The sequence below is a fragment of the Saccoglossus kowalevskii genome, chromosome 8 (assembly GCF_978046115.1).
Source record: "Saccoglossus kowalevskii chromosome 8, keSacKowa6.1, whole genome shotgun sequence".
In the NCBI taxonomy this organism is placed as follows: Eukaryota; Metazoa; Hemichordata; class Enteropneusta; family Harrimaniidae; genus Saccoglossus; species Saccoglossus kowalevskii.
In genome coordinates, this window is record NC_140648.1 from 11,703,595 (window position 1) to 11,721,084 (window position 17,490).

At 31.8% G+C, this 17,490-nt stretch overlaps 1 protein-coding gene across 1 annotated transcript in view; it reads right to left on the reverse strand.

The window, feature by feature from the left end:
- The window catches only part of LOC102809187 (uncharacterized), a 61,363-nt gene that overhangs the window by 42,364 nt on the left and 1,509 nt on the right, over window positions 1–17,490 (reverse strand). The window lies entirely within an intron of this gene.

Genomic DNA, 17,490 nt, shown 5'->3' on the forward strand with positions numbered 1-17,490 from the left:
GGAGATAACACGTGCTACCTATTGCAAGAATCAGCGTGTGAAAAAATATCAATATTGCTTCGAGCAATGCCCTTATTATCTTTGGTACTACCCGCGAATGACCTCTTCATCAAACGTGCAACTGCATCTGCAAGAACATCTTTAAGAGTATGAGTATGAAACAAAGCAGTCAAAACCAGTCATGATTTATATTACATTATGAAAATAACACACCTTGTTACTACACTATCTAATTAACATATTTTGAAGAATATATTTATAACATCAGATTCCCATTATTAGCAATATAAATGTCATCATTCCGTGCATTTATTTCAGCCAAATTTTAACCCATATCTTGAAAAATATACTGGCTGGTCACACCAAAACAAAATCAAACTAAGTTGACATTAGTGGTTAATAAGATTTCCAACTTTGAAGATGGTCAGATAACAAATTTTGAGTTATTATAACCACAGGAAGAACACATTTTTAATAAAATTTCACCAATATTTTGAAAAATATACAAAATAAAATCAAACTCGGTCAACATCCCAAACTAATAAATAACAAGTTTGAAAGTGACTGGATAAAAAAATGTTTGCGTTATCGTAACCACAAGGAAAAATCAACAACAACAACATAAATCTTCCCCTTTATCTAAAATGGTAAAGTAAAAATAACACAGTGATCAAAAGATATCGCATGGTGTGAATCAAATATAGAAACATAATGTCACAGCTAAAACTATAGGACACTGTGGATATCACAGTTGCTGAAGTCACAAAATCAGTGTGGTTCATTCAGTCAGAAAACCTCAGGCAGTGGTTGATGACTCGCATCACATACATGTACTATCAGCACAACAAACCCATTCCCTTTATTTTTATAAATTACATTTACAAATTGGCTATGCAAATTAGGTAATTAATATGCACAGATTTCAACCAAAAACTAATCAAGTCTGAGCATTATCCCAGAGCATCTGTGTACCATTCATTTCTTTAAAATCTGATAATTGGTTCTTGAGATATCAGTGGAACAGACGCACACACACAGATAGACACACTAACCGCAAAGACTCCCATTGTGTGCTTCACACACAGGAGTCAAAAACACATGTTGATGTTGTTAGTTTTATAAATATCACTGGCAGAAATGAATACCACCATTTTCATAATTGATTGTGAATATTTGTTTCTGACAAATATAACAAGAGCTAAAATTTCAAATATCATTGAACATTTATCAGGAAAACATATTTCACATCGATCCCAGAAGTGTTCAGCGAAATGTTATCCCCCTTTTGTTTTGTTAATTAAATAAGTCTTTAGATAAGTGCATGAAGAAAATTCAGTATAATTCTTGATTTAGCCTTGTTAATCAATGTTTATTGCAAGTCTTCATTGCATCAGACATGAAAAGGTGAATCAGGTGAAATTCAGATGAAGATGGCAAAGAAGTTGTGTAAGCAAACTCAAGGTGGCAGACACATATTTACCTGTGTATATAGTCAATGTGATACTGTTGAATGAACAGCTGGTTACCAGCTTAAAACCTGACCCGTTATGCATTATGAATACACTGACATGCAGTTTCGCCACAGACATGCAGGTCTTGATCTGGAATGTCATGATCACTAGATACATGTACTGACAAGCAACAGATTTTAAATTGTTTAAATATAACTACTTGAGAATAATTACTAGAGATGCTATAATAAGCTTCTGTGCAACTTCAATATTTCATTACCATTTTTTAACTAGTATACATGAACTATTTGAACAAATTTGTGTTAGAAGAATACAGAATAAATATGACAAAGGCATTTAAGTTACAATGGTTTCTTGTAATACCATTGTTTTTGTTTATTTCAATGACATTTCCTTGGCTCTTCTTTCTCCTCTTTTGTGTTCTCAAATACAGATGGGAATTTTTTTATATTTGTTCCTTTGTTTTTAATAAAATCTATTTTTGCATTCACAGACTATAAAGCAACGTACAATTGCAACAGACACAAATAATCCATGGCAAGTCCCATTCTCTGAACAACAGGCTTTAAGCTGAATACAATTGCACATTGAAAGATCATGGGGTGTTTTTAGTTACATGGTCAGATCTACTGGGGATAATAGGTAATATACTCAGTCAGTCACTGACAATAGAACAGAATTCCCCCCAAAAATATGTACAATACCATGCTGCCATTTATTTTAGCCATCTTTAATTAGATCAATAAACTAATACACATGTAATTGTATCCCAAGATGTATCCTGTATGCCTGAAGTTTGAATGTGATTGGTCAAAGTATGACTGAGATACAGGAGTAGGCAGACAGAAGCCCACACACATATAAAGTGAAATTGAAATTATAAGTCCTCATAGCCTTTTCAAAACAAAAAAGATGGCCATTTAACATTAACATCATGCTGTATAGATGTACAGTCACAAAAATGAAATTATACTATATCTATATGGAATACTGAGTAAATGAGATCAGAATATAATAAAAAAACTATATAGAACTGTTTTTTTCTATATATATGGTCTTTTTTGAAAGTAATGACAAAGGCAGCAAATATAGTATCAAGACCAGTTTTATGAAAAAAATAAGTTAGCATATATCATATTTCTAAATTATTCATGATATCACCTTATTTATACTAGTTTTACTTTTTGCCCCTCCCCCTGCTCACAAATATGTGCATTTAGAGGTCTGAAGTTATATCCCCACAATAACATAAATAGGGCTAGAAATTCATGAAGGACATTGTTTTTGTGCTAGCTAGGCAATTGTTTTTGTTATTGAGCTTAAAACTGGGTGAATTTTGAATCAAGTTCAAGCCCTGCATTGCAACACAACAGAGTCCATAATTTTCAAGATTAACACAAAGAGTGTATACATGATTCCTTTCATCTGAGTGAAAGTACATGTAGGATAGTTTACAACATTGTAGTCATATCAACCTGTCAAACTTGCATTTTTCACCATAGCCACACGATGTACCCAAGGAAACAAAGACAGTTGACTGCACATAAGTAACTCTCATTATTTTCAATTTGTATTATATATGCTGACACCACGGCAACATGAAAGTCTTTCAACAATATTGGTTTTGTTAGCTCAGCAGAACAAGATATGTTGTTCAACATAAATTTTCTGTGTGCTAATTTTTTTAAAAATGTATTTTAGGAAAGGATACATTAAGTAACAATTGATTACAAAATGCCTCAACCAATACTGTAGAAAATTAGCAACAATATTTTATTGATGATAGTGTTGATAAAATTAAAAAAAAATTAATGCAAAACAACCTCTGTATAGAGACACAACCTGCTATGTGATTGGTGAGCTAACTGTAATAATCTTGGTCATGATTGGCCAGTCAACAGAACCTGACTGGTTAGCACTAACATAATCCGCTATGTGATTGGTCACCTGGTTTGGTAGCCATCTTGAATTTAACATGAGTATATTGTCTATAGTTACTTGGGTCTGAACATTTTGGAATTGTTGTTGTATCATCATAGGCACATGTTCTATCTATATCACAAATAAAAACTTTTGATTGGATTTCTTCAAATAAATTATTCTTTCTAAAGGCAGCTCGTCCAACTCGGCTGGAATTTTGTTTATAGCATCTAAACACCAATACATCAAAATGATTTAAAACCAAGCTGGGGAAAATACTAATGCCCATAGTTACCTAGTTCGATTGATCTGAAATTTTTCTGTAGCATCCTCTCATTAGTTTTTTTTAGGTTCATTAAACACACTTTGAATTTAGTAAAAATAACATTCATATAACAATTCAATGATTTGTTACTCAAACAGATTTCCAGTGATGCATATAAAATTTTGTGTACAACTACTGCACAAGAAGAAAGGGAAAAAAAAATAACTAAAATCTATCATGCAGTTGACCACCATATTGGATTTAATAAAGAATAGCATGACATATACAAATGTATTGTAAGAACTTTTTTCTTGTTAAACAGTTTGGCATGATTGGGTGGACATGTGACCTCATAAACATGCACACAAGTCATTATAAGAAAACTATTAAAGAATTCTATCTGAACCTACATATTGGATCGCATAAAATTCACAAACACAATTATTTCATAATCAGCAACTGCAACATTGTATGAACTATTCTAAAATGCATGGTGTATATACCAAGTAATATTGTACAATAGCTAACATAATTGAACTGAAATATAAACATGTATCTCCATGACTGAGTGATATTCTTTTAAATATTTTTGACTGAGCTGTGTTTTAGATTAACTATGCCGTGTGTGATTAACATTTTCAATGCACAATATTCATTTTGTGTGGTCTGGTATGGACTACTACTCCATGTTATCTAGAGGAGAATGAATAATATCTATAATGTTTAATAACAATTTGTATTATAATCTTTAATAAAGATCAATAATATGACATTTATGTATGAGTTAAATTACAATGTTTCTGTCATCCATTATTCTAATGTTTGTGGTGTTTTAAATGGAAGACTGCATTACCAGATCAAAGTATAGATTAACTTTTCTTCTAAACCTTTACAATAATATGAGGGATAGCCCAACGATTTTTTTGTCAGTAGATTCTAACAACTTTTAAATAACAGAATACAATAATAAAAGACAACTTTTATGAAAAACTTGGGAGTAATTGATGAAGCAATGCAAAGCAAAGCAATGAAAAGAATATCAATACTATAATTGTGCACAATATAGAACAATAAAAATGACTCAGATAAAGAAATACATGATAAAGGAATTTTATCTGGATCAAAGATTAGATTACACTGCAGATGGAAGTGATAAATTTACAATTTGGGGCATATGAAAACATAATGGCCTGGACAGCAAAGTTGCTATGTATGATAAAACATTTCAGTTTTCCATTCACATAATGTGCAGTATATTATTACCATAGACTAGTGCATGTACATGTGTGTATGAATAAATGACAGGTGTGTCTAAGCTCGAAATAAATTGCATTTAAAAGATTCAGCGTACAATGAATGCAATTTAATATTACAGCATTGCATATTTGTAAACACAAGATACAAAGATGTACTAGTAGTAAAAGAATTATTGCGTTTAGATAAACAAGTAATCTTGCAGCTTTGCCGTCTCAGTAGATTGCCTTCCTGTCAACTAAGTTTGTCATCTTGTGAATGATGTGTGATTAGCTAAAAGGTATTTGCCATGGTTATATTGTTATCACAATATTCTTGCCATATCACGAAAACTGCAGTTTATGTGGTTGTTGCCAATTGTTTTGAGGTCTAGTCAAGAAACCACATACCAATGATGGACTAGTTGTTTTCAAGACTAAGCCGATAACATTATTTTTGCCAGATAAATTACAAAAATATTTTCTGAAAATTTAAAATTGAAGTTAATGACGACAAATCTGATAGAGGTCAACCCAAGGAAACTACAAATAAAATATAAAAGTAACTAAATTGACATTCGTTTACTTTGATTTGAAGACAAAAATATGATTATTTATCAAAAAGAACTAGAGAAAACACAACATCATCAAAATAAACAAATCTGAGGGTCCAAGGTTCCTATAAATTCCTCATCAGGCAGATAGTTTTCAGAAAGAAGACATTTAAAACAAAAATGTATACAGACATGCTGATGATGACAAACAGTCACCAATACGAGATACTCTGCTCTGTCATCAATGACAGCAGGGCTAATAAAAACGTTTGATAGATTAGAATTACATATTTATTAAAAAAAAAAAAAAAAACAGTGTCACAGCAAAAACATTGGATAGGACACAGGTGTTGTTTTCCCATTGAAGGTCAGTTGAAAGTTAAAAGTAAACTGTCAATGTGCTATCGAGAGCACACTGAAACCATTAGCTGATTACCCTCAAAGTCCTTTTGTAAACCGGGATTTGTATAAGTTGCAACATTGAGAATCAAACATAGTCTTCATATGTTGTTTATAATAAGAGCAACTGACAACATTTCTGTATTGAACAATAAATTCATTACAAACTCATGTTAAATCATCTTTTAACGACTGGCCAGTGATCAATAGGTTGTTTTCCCAGTATGTCACTTTAATTTTGTCTTGTCACCATTTTTATATTTTATATTGCTTTTCATGATTCAATACTTTTTCAACCATATCTGACATGCTCGACATTGTGTAGCCTGGAACCCAGCCATTCTGAGTACACTCAAGAATAGCCTGCAATTGCTATTTGACTACATTGTTGGCACAGAAATCTATTGTCATCACTGATTGGCTGTCTCCATGACTTCACCAGATTACCATGGGAACAGGCATGCACAGACTGGTTAGTATAGACATTGTGTAGTACAAGTAACAGTACACACTTGTTAGGTCATGCAGAATATTATTTTACTGTATGGATTCTAAATTCATAGAATAACATAATACATATATTTTATCACATTCAGAGAATTATCATTTCAGTGACAGTCTTGCTCTATAGGTAAGAAATGCACTTTCCTGAATGACTGAGGTATGTCAATAGTCAAAATACAATGTATTGCCAATCTATAAAATGAGGAACGGTGAAAAACATACAGTTCGCCCATAAAAAGGAATACCATTAACTTACATTAAATTTAATTGGAATTGAATTCAACTCAATCCTATAGAAACACAATTTGATTAATTTGTATCTTGAAAATACCTCAAACTCATAGAAATCAACTTGAATCTTAAGTTAAATTAACTTAGGCATTAGGATTAGGGTAAAAGGTAAGGATACGTAGGTAGGTATACTCTTTAATCCTAAGCCTAATATCAAGATACAGATTTCTCTAAATTGACTTTAATATTAGTTTTCTGAGGAAATTTGGGTTCTCCTTCCAGTTCCACATTCTATAAATAACCCAAAATATTGTCATATTTGAATGATTCACAACATAATGAATTAGCACAACATTGATTTGATAGACGTTTTTGCTCATCAATATTTGTAGATACTTGAAATTTTAAACATTGTTGCATAATTTTTCAATTGTCTGTAACCAGCGAATTTCACAAAACAATTGTCTTGCACAAATTTGAAGCAGTTTACAAACTTGTATATATAGTCATGAATTAGTACAAAACACCTTTAAAGTACCTTGAATTAAAATCACATATTGTATTCAATTATTTATGTATGTTGGCCATGCTCAATTTATTCTAACCTCACGTGGAAAAGCAACGATCAATATTCTTGTGTTGTAACATTTACAATATGCATGTCTAAATATATTAGCGGTCTATTGCATTAATTATGTATGCTCACTTTCAACTTGATCAAGATTGTACAGTTATTGATAAAATTATGAAAATAGCTAAAATTACTGATATTTAGATTATTATCACAATAATAACACAAAAAGTTGAATTGAAGTCATTTTACCCACATAAACTTCTTTTATATTGTTATTTTAGCATTGGCTGAAATAGAAGATGTCAAAATTGCCATCATCATCTTGGATTGGATCACAAAGCAAGTTGGTACACATTTTGAATCAAATCACAAAACATCAGTAACCAACCCATCATATGCGATGTTCATGACCAGTTTGAATAAAATCAGCCAAGGCATGCCTTAGAAATATGTTAAAACATTTTTTGTCATGAAAATGCCCACCGAAATAAAGAAACAGAAAAAATACAACAAAATGACCACCAGCTACATTGCATTTTGAATCAAATCACTAAACAGCTTGCCGTTAGTGATGTATACAATTTTTTTTTAATTACCAGATGCAACTTACACCGTCACAGTAAATTTAACTCTGGTGGTTAAAGATACTGTGAGTCTTCTCTAAGCCACATCACTAAATTAGTCAATATTATTAGAATTATTTTAGTTTTAAATTAATTTTCTAATTATTTATTGTGTATATTCATTAGAATGTGTATTCAAAAAAATAAATATATCTGATGTTTTTATCCTATCTTGGTTTTACATTCAGCTGCCTTGATGACTTCAATATGTGCTACTTTAATATACAATTGCCCAATGTGAGAATATTCAGTCATACGATGAAACCCGCTGAAGAAGAATCATCAACAACACTGTAACCATGGAAACAGAGTCTAGATCCAAACTGTTATGGAACATTAAACCTTTATAGTTAAGCTGATATCTCAATCCCCAGTTGACAGATGTTTATTTGTAATGAAGGGCTGCATCAAGTGTTCAAATACAACTCTCCTTTCATCCATTTTACTATTTTTAATATTTCATGTGTCTGACATTTCCACTTTCATGTAAAGATAGAATAGTGCCGAAGGTATTTGAATAGAATCATGGGCTAAAAATCAGGTGATATACTTCAACAGTTCATTGGATAGAGGGAAATGAATAAAGTTATTCAAATAAAGTATGGTATTACATTTTATTTTTGATAAATGTTATCACATATAGAAATTATTTATTCTTCCATTTTAAACAGTCGTTTATATTATCGTATTTACTCTTCAGAAGCTACATTATGTGTAAATAGAAGCACACATTTACAAACAGATACCCTGTCAGCTGATATATCTCTGCAGCTTCAGATGCACACTGAGAAGGGAATATCAAATCAGTCAGTATAGCCATTTTAAAAGATAACAAGAATATTCACTAAAATTCAAATTATTGACACTCAATAAATTAATCTGATAAAGAAAAAAATAATAGAAAACAATTTTTTTTTTACCAAAAATATTTGAGAACTAAAGTTATTGTCATGAAAAATCATCAAATCTGAGAAAGGTCCAGCCAATGTGCCACAATAAATATTTTTACCAATAATTGAGAGTATATCATCACAATCTAACAAATCTGATTGAGTTTTACCCTACATATAAAAAACGGAAGCAATAAGGATTGACAGTCGAAAATAGCATTTTTTACCAAAAATGACAAAAATATTGACCAAAATTAGAGAGCAAATATGCTATAGTCACCGTGTTGTGTGTATTCAAGTTTCTAGAAAATAAACAATGTATTTTACATGAGTTGTATACATCAAGATGGGTTTCAGAGGCATGAGACTGTAGCAATTTAAGGGTATCAATACAAAATTAACAATTCTGACTAAGGTCCATCCAAGATGTCAACACAGAAAATATCGAAGCAATTGAGATTTTCTAAAAGAAGTCAAAAATATCCCTTTTTACCAAAAATATTCATCAAAATTAGAAATTTGAAGATATCAGGTTCTCCTGAGGTAAGTATATATAAATGAAAGTATCAAAGTATCAAAGTAATCAGATTTGCAGTTATCAGGAAAAAGTAAAAAATGTAAAAAGTTGACTTGAACACGGTAAAAAGAAGATGCTGACAATGATGACAGTGGATTTAAAAATTGAAAAAAATCCACTGTGGGCTTGAAAGCAGTTTCCATAGTGCCCTCCAAAAAATTAAGTATTTCAGTCTATAATCCCTAATGCAACAGCAATTTTTTCTAATTTTGACCTGAACCCTCTTAAGTTTAAGCGTGCAGTATCATTAAAATATAACTTATTTTGAAATAGACCTCTGCCATTTACGCAAGCACAAATGCTTAAACTGCTAATATCGTTGTAAATAATGCAGGCCCACATTTATTTTTTTTTATTTTAAAACCACCATATAAATTTTTAGAAAATATTTTTCGATGGGCCTTTAAACACTGTCACTGTTATCAGTGATCTTTTTGGATGTTCAACCACAGGAAGGATTTAAACAGGAGACCTATAATCCTGTCTCAACCACTATGGAACTGGTGATTATATCATGTAAATCAAATGAAAGTGATTACTCTTCTGTTAATAAGAATAAATGCTGTGAAGCTGTTATCATCTATGTTCAGAATTATCACTCCTTGATAACATTCACACATACATTACGATTCTCCCTGCAGTACAATTATTTGACTCCAAGGCCTTGAATTGTTGGCACCACACTGCTTATCTGTAGCCTTCTCAATGCCGTGAATAGAATCATCTCCTCACCATTACAAAAGCACAGTAAGAAATTCTTTCACTGAAGTGTGTCTCACATTGCATCAAGTTTGTGATAAAGTACAAATAATTTCCGCTTGTCATTATCAAACTATTTTGTTTTAATAATAATCAATTAATTTACCAGGTAAATGTATGATACCATAAATCACACAGTCACTGTAAGTATCATGTGACATAAACTGTAAACATTTCACAAGTAGATTCTAGAGATAATATTTAAATAATGAAAGCTATGGTTATGAAAGTCTGTGTCAGAAGTCCAGCAGCTAAGACCATTTTCTTATTTTAAATCTTGCTTACTTTTGAATGAGATACTGATACAGTATTTTGAAACGTTTTACTAATTTTTCAGTGCATAAATTTCATTTTTGTTGTTGTTGAGAATTCATATTTCTACAAAAACACTGGATAAGATTTAGTTATTTATAACATGTTAAAAGTGACAATGAGATTTGCATATAGGATACCACAAATTGTCATTCATACAATTACCCTGACAACCAGACTGTTCAACTAATCATGGAAAGTATTATAATACTAACATTTTTTGTGATTTGGTAATTGAGGGCATAACCTTTCTTAATTCACTATGACTTGCTGTCAGATTCCAAATGAAATTTTCACTGATAAAAAATATTGCAGTTTACATGGCTCACAAAACTCGATATAAAATCCAAACAAACTAACTGACCTTAATAGAGAAGGAAATTAAAAACCAGATAAGATTAAACTAACTAACTATGTAATTTTCAATAAATCATTCTATATTTAATGGATTCCTGGTCACAGATATTGAGAGCATGACAAAAACATGATTCTTGTCAGCACTTGCATGTATGTTGAAAGGAATGTTTTTATTTACATTTTTAACAAAATATTGTAACTAAAAAAGAATTTCACAACAAAAAAAAGGTACATCTAGAATTAGCTTATGTAAAGAATGTTTAAAGGTGCCAGAAGTAATAGTCAATTGTTGTACAAGTGATAACAAAACAAGCCATTGTCAAAGACAAGTCCCCATCCAGTTTTTAGTGATTGTAAACATTAGCGTCAAAGGGTTATTTATACACTTGTGACAGACATGATACAAAGTGGAGGCAGTTTATTTATGCGATTCTTTCCTTTTTTCCTGACCATGACATTCATAATAATATAATAATAATTATCTTTATTGCGTTCGTATCCCTCTTAGGATTTTGACTAAAATGCAATACAGATGTGAATAAAGACAAACAGTTAAAGTAAGAATAAAAATACACACAGGAAAATAAAAACTGACAAGCAAATAAAAGTAGGGGGGAAAAAAAGTAAATTGGATTGTTGTCCATATTTGTGTTGGTGAATGTTTGACATTTCTAGCATGATGAGCAGCCATCAATCTTGAATCAGATTCTGAAACAGATGAATGGGCAAATGTGATACATGATGTACCAGTCAATTTTGGACATGATCATCAGACAAGCCATGTTAGCAGCATGGCTCCAAAAACAGCATTCGTTAAAAAATAAAATGACCATCAGTCAGCTATGTAATCAAATCTAGGAAAAAACTGACATGCATACTTACCAAGTTTTAATGCAATATGTTCATGCACGACCATGATCCAGTTCTGGGATGGCAGAAATGCTTGATTTTGATGAATTTTTGACACGAAATTGGATGCCATATGAATATGATGTGTAATGTATATGTAAAGTTTAAATGTGATCAGTTAAAGCATGTTAGACTCTTGGTTCTGTGGCTAATGAGCTGTTCCTATGCAAGGAATTTTTTTTCAAACAAAAACGCTAAATCAATTTCATTAGTGGATGGCTCAACAATACACCAAACAGAACCATTGGCTATCAAATTTTATGATTTTTTCGCTGTTTCATAACATTAGGTCCACTTTGGATTCAAGATGATTGCTACATTATAGCAAAATCACAATCCCTCACAGGGACTGTGAGTAAAAATAGGTATTAAAATTAGTTGCATTTATTTTGTTATCACCTGTACCCCAGCTGACTGTGACAGTTGTATAAGCCTTAAAGCAGTCTCCCAAGACGAATAGTTATATATTTCATCTAGGGAAAACAAATTTGAAATCAGTGACATTTTAAAAACCTGCATTGTTATCACGGTTATCTTTGCATTTTAAAGGTCATAGGGAATCAGGTAGTCTTATCTTTTTATTTCCTCAAATTCAGTTGATAGCCAAAATTCGAGATAGCCAATCAGTAATCAGTGAGTTACAGATATGGACTTCATCAGGGGAATTTCAGCTGTAATAATTTATTGCTTGGATGTCAGATAAAATTAATTACAATTCTAACTAATTCTGATTAATTAACAAGCTTGTCACATATCATGTATATTAAAGACATAATTAACTAGTGGTAACATGCTGCACATATTTACCTTTAAAATTGTTACGGTGAAGTGTGTGAATAAATTACCATTAACACATTTTTTTAGATGATTATTATTCACAGGGGTGGACATCCAGGCATTTTCACTACCTGGCAACCTTCAACGATGCAAACAATACTCTCAGGAAACGTAACTTTAGGCTAGTTGTTGAGACTCTCCTGAACAGTGTAACAAGACTAACCATACATGTGCAACATATATGAATTTCGTTGCTCAGAATTATCTAAAAGCCCAGTTTGCGCTGTTTTCTCAACTACAGTTTTTTTCATCGCTACTTGACTGGTGTTCTACAGCAGCAAACACATAGCCCATAGAAATACACTGCACAGTGGTGCATGTCCAAGCAAAATAGAAGGTTCTGTAGCTCCACCACAAAAATACCAATCACCAGAATAGCAAAATCTTTTTACGGTTCAGTTTAATACATGAAAATATAGCATTTTAGTATATTGGTAGCAACATGGCTAATTTATGGTAAGTCCATATTGACATAATTTGTTTATTTTCCCAGAAAATTATGATTTATCCTTTTGGGCGGACATCCGGGCATTTTCTACCGCCTGGCAACCCTCGCGGTGAAAACAAAGACCCAAAAACCCACAGAAAACGGTACTTTGCGATGGTTGTTGAGAGTCCTCTGAACAGTGTAACAAGATTAACCCTACGTGTGTATCATATATGAATTTGGTTGTTCAGGATTACTTCAAAGTTGAGTTTGTGTTGTTTTCTCGAGTTTTCACCGGCTCCGCTGGCGTTCCACAGCAGCGCGCACAAAGCCCATAGAAATACGTGGTACAGTGGTGCGCGTCTTAGCAACGTAGAACGTCCGTGACATAGCTCCGCCCCCGAGGATAGTCAAATGCTACTACAAGACAGGAACAGGGTAAACCACACAGTAATTGGCGGCTTGCTTCACGTGACTGTTTTTTTCTTCTGTTTAGATGATTGGTGAATTTGTGTGACTTCATAGAAAAAAAGTCTCATTTTAGTTCAATATGTTTCGTCGTCTATGTATTAGTATACATGTATGTACAACTATATATTTACTGGGTATGTAGTTCTGAAATTGTTTCATTTTTTCAATTTGAAATACAGGCTTTTTCCCAATGGAGTCCCATGTATTATTTTAACTCCATACAGGGTAAAACATATTTATCTCAAACATTTGGTCCTTGACCCCTTTTTTTTCATACTGACTTAATATATAGCAATAACCTACCAGTATTCACAAAATATCTTCAGTTTCTTAGAAGTTTTATGAAACTGTATTGATCAACCTTAATTTGAATGTAAGGTGAAAAATCAGGAACCCTTAAATGCATTACTTTTAGCCTTTATATGTCACCATCATGCAGTCATACAGACACCCGTTACATTAATGGTTTAACCTACTGTTCAGGTAATTATGATTGTATACATCATGTACGTTATTGAAATCAAAGTCAACAGTGATCATAAAAGATCATCACAGCTTGTTACCCGAAGATACCATGTTCTGTTGATTTACCACATGTTCAAAGGAAATTAAATACTGTAAAAGTAAATACAGCTAGCAATTGCCATGGCAATGAATTGCAAATCTGATGGAAAGGTCCTTCCAATTCTACAATCCAACACAATTACAATTATCCAGGATAGCAAGTGTTTGTGAGAATCATGCCAGCCAAAAACTGTGAGCCATGCATAAAATATGGTGGAATAAAGATTTTTATCATATTACCTTTTAATGTCCAGTTACATACCATAATTACTCTATTACAAGCACATCTCCAATAGAGGTGCATGTACAGTATTTGCTTTCTTAGAAGTACATCAACCATCTCCAGCACGTATAGTATTTATAATTATCATAGGGTCATTATCATGGTCATCTCACTGTTAAACCCCCTGCTCTCCCATGTATACAACACAAGGTGTTCAGATGGTTTAGAATGGTAAATTTATGCGGCCCATTGACCAGAGATATCACACTATAAATGTAACATGCCTGTAACAATTTTGAACTATCAATATTGAAAAAAGTGCAGCCAAATTACACAAATATTATTTAGTTTAGCGTACAATGTTTTTTTCTTATAGTTTTAACTTTTATATTTATTTCTAAAAATTTACTTACAATATTCAATAAAATTATTATTATAATAATTATTAGTAAGTCAAGAATATAAGTGATGTACAAAACTCAGCATTATCATCATGATAGCTAATATATAACTTCTTTATGCTCTTTAAATTTAGTACATATTCATATTCATTGAAATATCATGAAATATCACAAACTCAACAGGTGCTAACAAGGCACACGTTGAGTTGGATTTATATTCATAGAGAAAAGAATAGAAGTGAAATATTTCAAAATATTATATTATATTTCCTTTACACTTTCAATCAGTCAAAGCCATGTTTAGCAGTTTTAGGTTTGGTACATCTATACCCTTCACGCTTTTAATGTAATTGCATTTGTTTAATTAAGAACAGATGAATTGAAAAGACAAGTATTATAGGTCCCTGTGGAATTTACAACAAATGTGAACTTGAATGATTATTTTAAGGATGGACAGAAACATAATTATCATGAACAATGATGACACCTATCTTAAGTGAGAGATGAATAGTAGAAGGCAGCACATCATTACTCACGACACATTTGTAATGATGCCCAGAGGATTAAGTAGTTGCTTTACACCTAAGTACTTACTCCAATCTCATACTACTAGGATTATGAAGAAAAGCTATTGAATGAGACTTACAGGCCTATAATTCTGCTGTGTATCCTTATTTACATGTGTTAAAAAAAATATATTTCACGATTTCCTAAAAGTATTATTCCTAAAATGTTACTCAAAGTTTTTTAATATATCATTTATGAATTATGAAGCTGCATTCAATATTATAGGTTGCAAGTAATAGTAGTGACCTTCAGTAAAATTAAATGGTTGGAATAAATTTGAAAAGTGGAGTTTTGATTTCAGCATATAAAATATCACAACACCCAATTTCAAGGTAAAAACTACAACAAATTATTTAGTATCTAATGAACTTATGAACTAATTGAAATTAAAAGAAGGATGGTAGATGCTAATACTATAGGTAAACCAAGGCCATGGCCATGCAAAAACAGACACATTCAGTGAAGGTCAAATTCTTGCACATATCACATAAATGTGAAAGTATTCAGACCTACCTGACTTATGACAAAATACCATACCAAAATAAATTTATGATCATTTATCTTGTCTACCCGTAACTGACTGCTTAATGAATTAACTGATTCAACTATCATATTGTGCTTGTCACACTGCTGAAAATCAGAAATATACTGTAAAACATGTCTTTTTTAGCATTATATCTTAAATAGCTGATTCAAGATGTAGCTGATTTAAAAGAAAGTATATTCTCACATTGACAATGAGATGGAAGTGAAGCATGTGTCATTTAATTTATCACACAATTTAAATAACACAAGTGCGTTAATAGTTTTATTTTACCAAGCATATGTAGTGAGCCGAATGCAAATACAACCATCCATTAAGGTTCCCATGTGGAATGATATACCTGGAACTTTCATTTCATATCTCTCAATCTAAAAGTAAGATGACTCATTCCTTTACTATCTAAGGGTAACAATCTGTTAACCAGCTTTTTCCCCATGCCTTGATTTTTTTTTTTTTAAATCTACATGCCACTGGCAGTTTCATCTTTTTTCTCTCATCAATAACTGTCTATAGTATCAGCCCAGGTCTGATTTACAACTTTTATATCACTCTTTTCTCTCAAATATTAATTTTATTGGTGAAACTCATTTCACAAGAAACAAATTAACATGAGAAATACTTTGTGAAGACCCTAAATTCATTTAATCGTGATAATTCATTGCAGTGAAAATTTAAGAATTTACAGTAATGTACAGACTTATGTGATGTACATGTAATAATACACCGATTTTCAATTGTTCTATGCTATCAAAGATAAATAGTAAAGGTACTGGGCACTCTGTGCGTTAATAATAATTCAATTTCGAAAGACATGAGAGTATTATTTTGTATGAAAACATGCAGAAAGGTCATTAAACCATTGTTACACAATAATCCCCAACACCAGATTGCTATAGTACAGGCAGGTTGCTGTAACCTTATTGCCTATGATAGACATATTTGCCATTGGGGGTGTGAGGCAGATGGCTTTATATGACAAGATATGCTATCAAGCAGACAGATATAAAAGTTAGAACTTAAGCTTTCAGCCTCTGGGTGAAAATGAACACAAAAATATATACTCAGAAGCCCTATTCAAAAATTACTGCGCAGTATGGTTAAATGATTAAGTATCACAAATTTCATTCTGGGTCATAGAATGAGGTCATAGGAAATCATCACTAAACGGCCTTCTTGGTCAGTCCTCATTTCATTTTAACTATCAGCAGACATACTTGAAGACATTTAAAACCAGTATAACCTGGTTTTTGACAGTGGTATGATATATTCCACAGGTGGAGCCTCTATCATACAACGATGAGTCATGTGCAGACCACAGTGGATCAGCTATTTTATTAGAAAATGTTCAATGCAATCACATGCTATATGTAGACAATATGAGTTCCTGAGGGAAAATTATGCAAACGTTCAATAGCATTTCATTCAATTATCATTTTTAAATTTTAAACAAGCAATGTACCAACAATTTAAGTAAATTCTATCTAAGGACATGTTGTACCATGATTTTTCAAATGAGTTTAACATAAATAATTTATAGTCACTAAAAATATATTGGTAAAGACATCTAGGATGTACAGTGAATGACAGAAACCTGAGGATGTTATATAAATGCTGTATAAATACTGATTTTTATAAATCAAAATGGCTGTTAGATTTCAAATTGACCAATTGGTATTGTAACATCATCATGAATTCTAATTAAGATTAACGAGTACCAGGGGGGGGGGGGTAAATTCATCTAATTAGCGTGTGCTTCATTTTGAATAAGTGAGTGGTCGCACGAAGTGAGCTCTTGAGCAAATCACTACTAATAAATATTTGAATTCAAATGAAAACTAATGAATTTGTTTTATATAAACTAAGGTACATATTTCTACA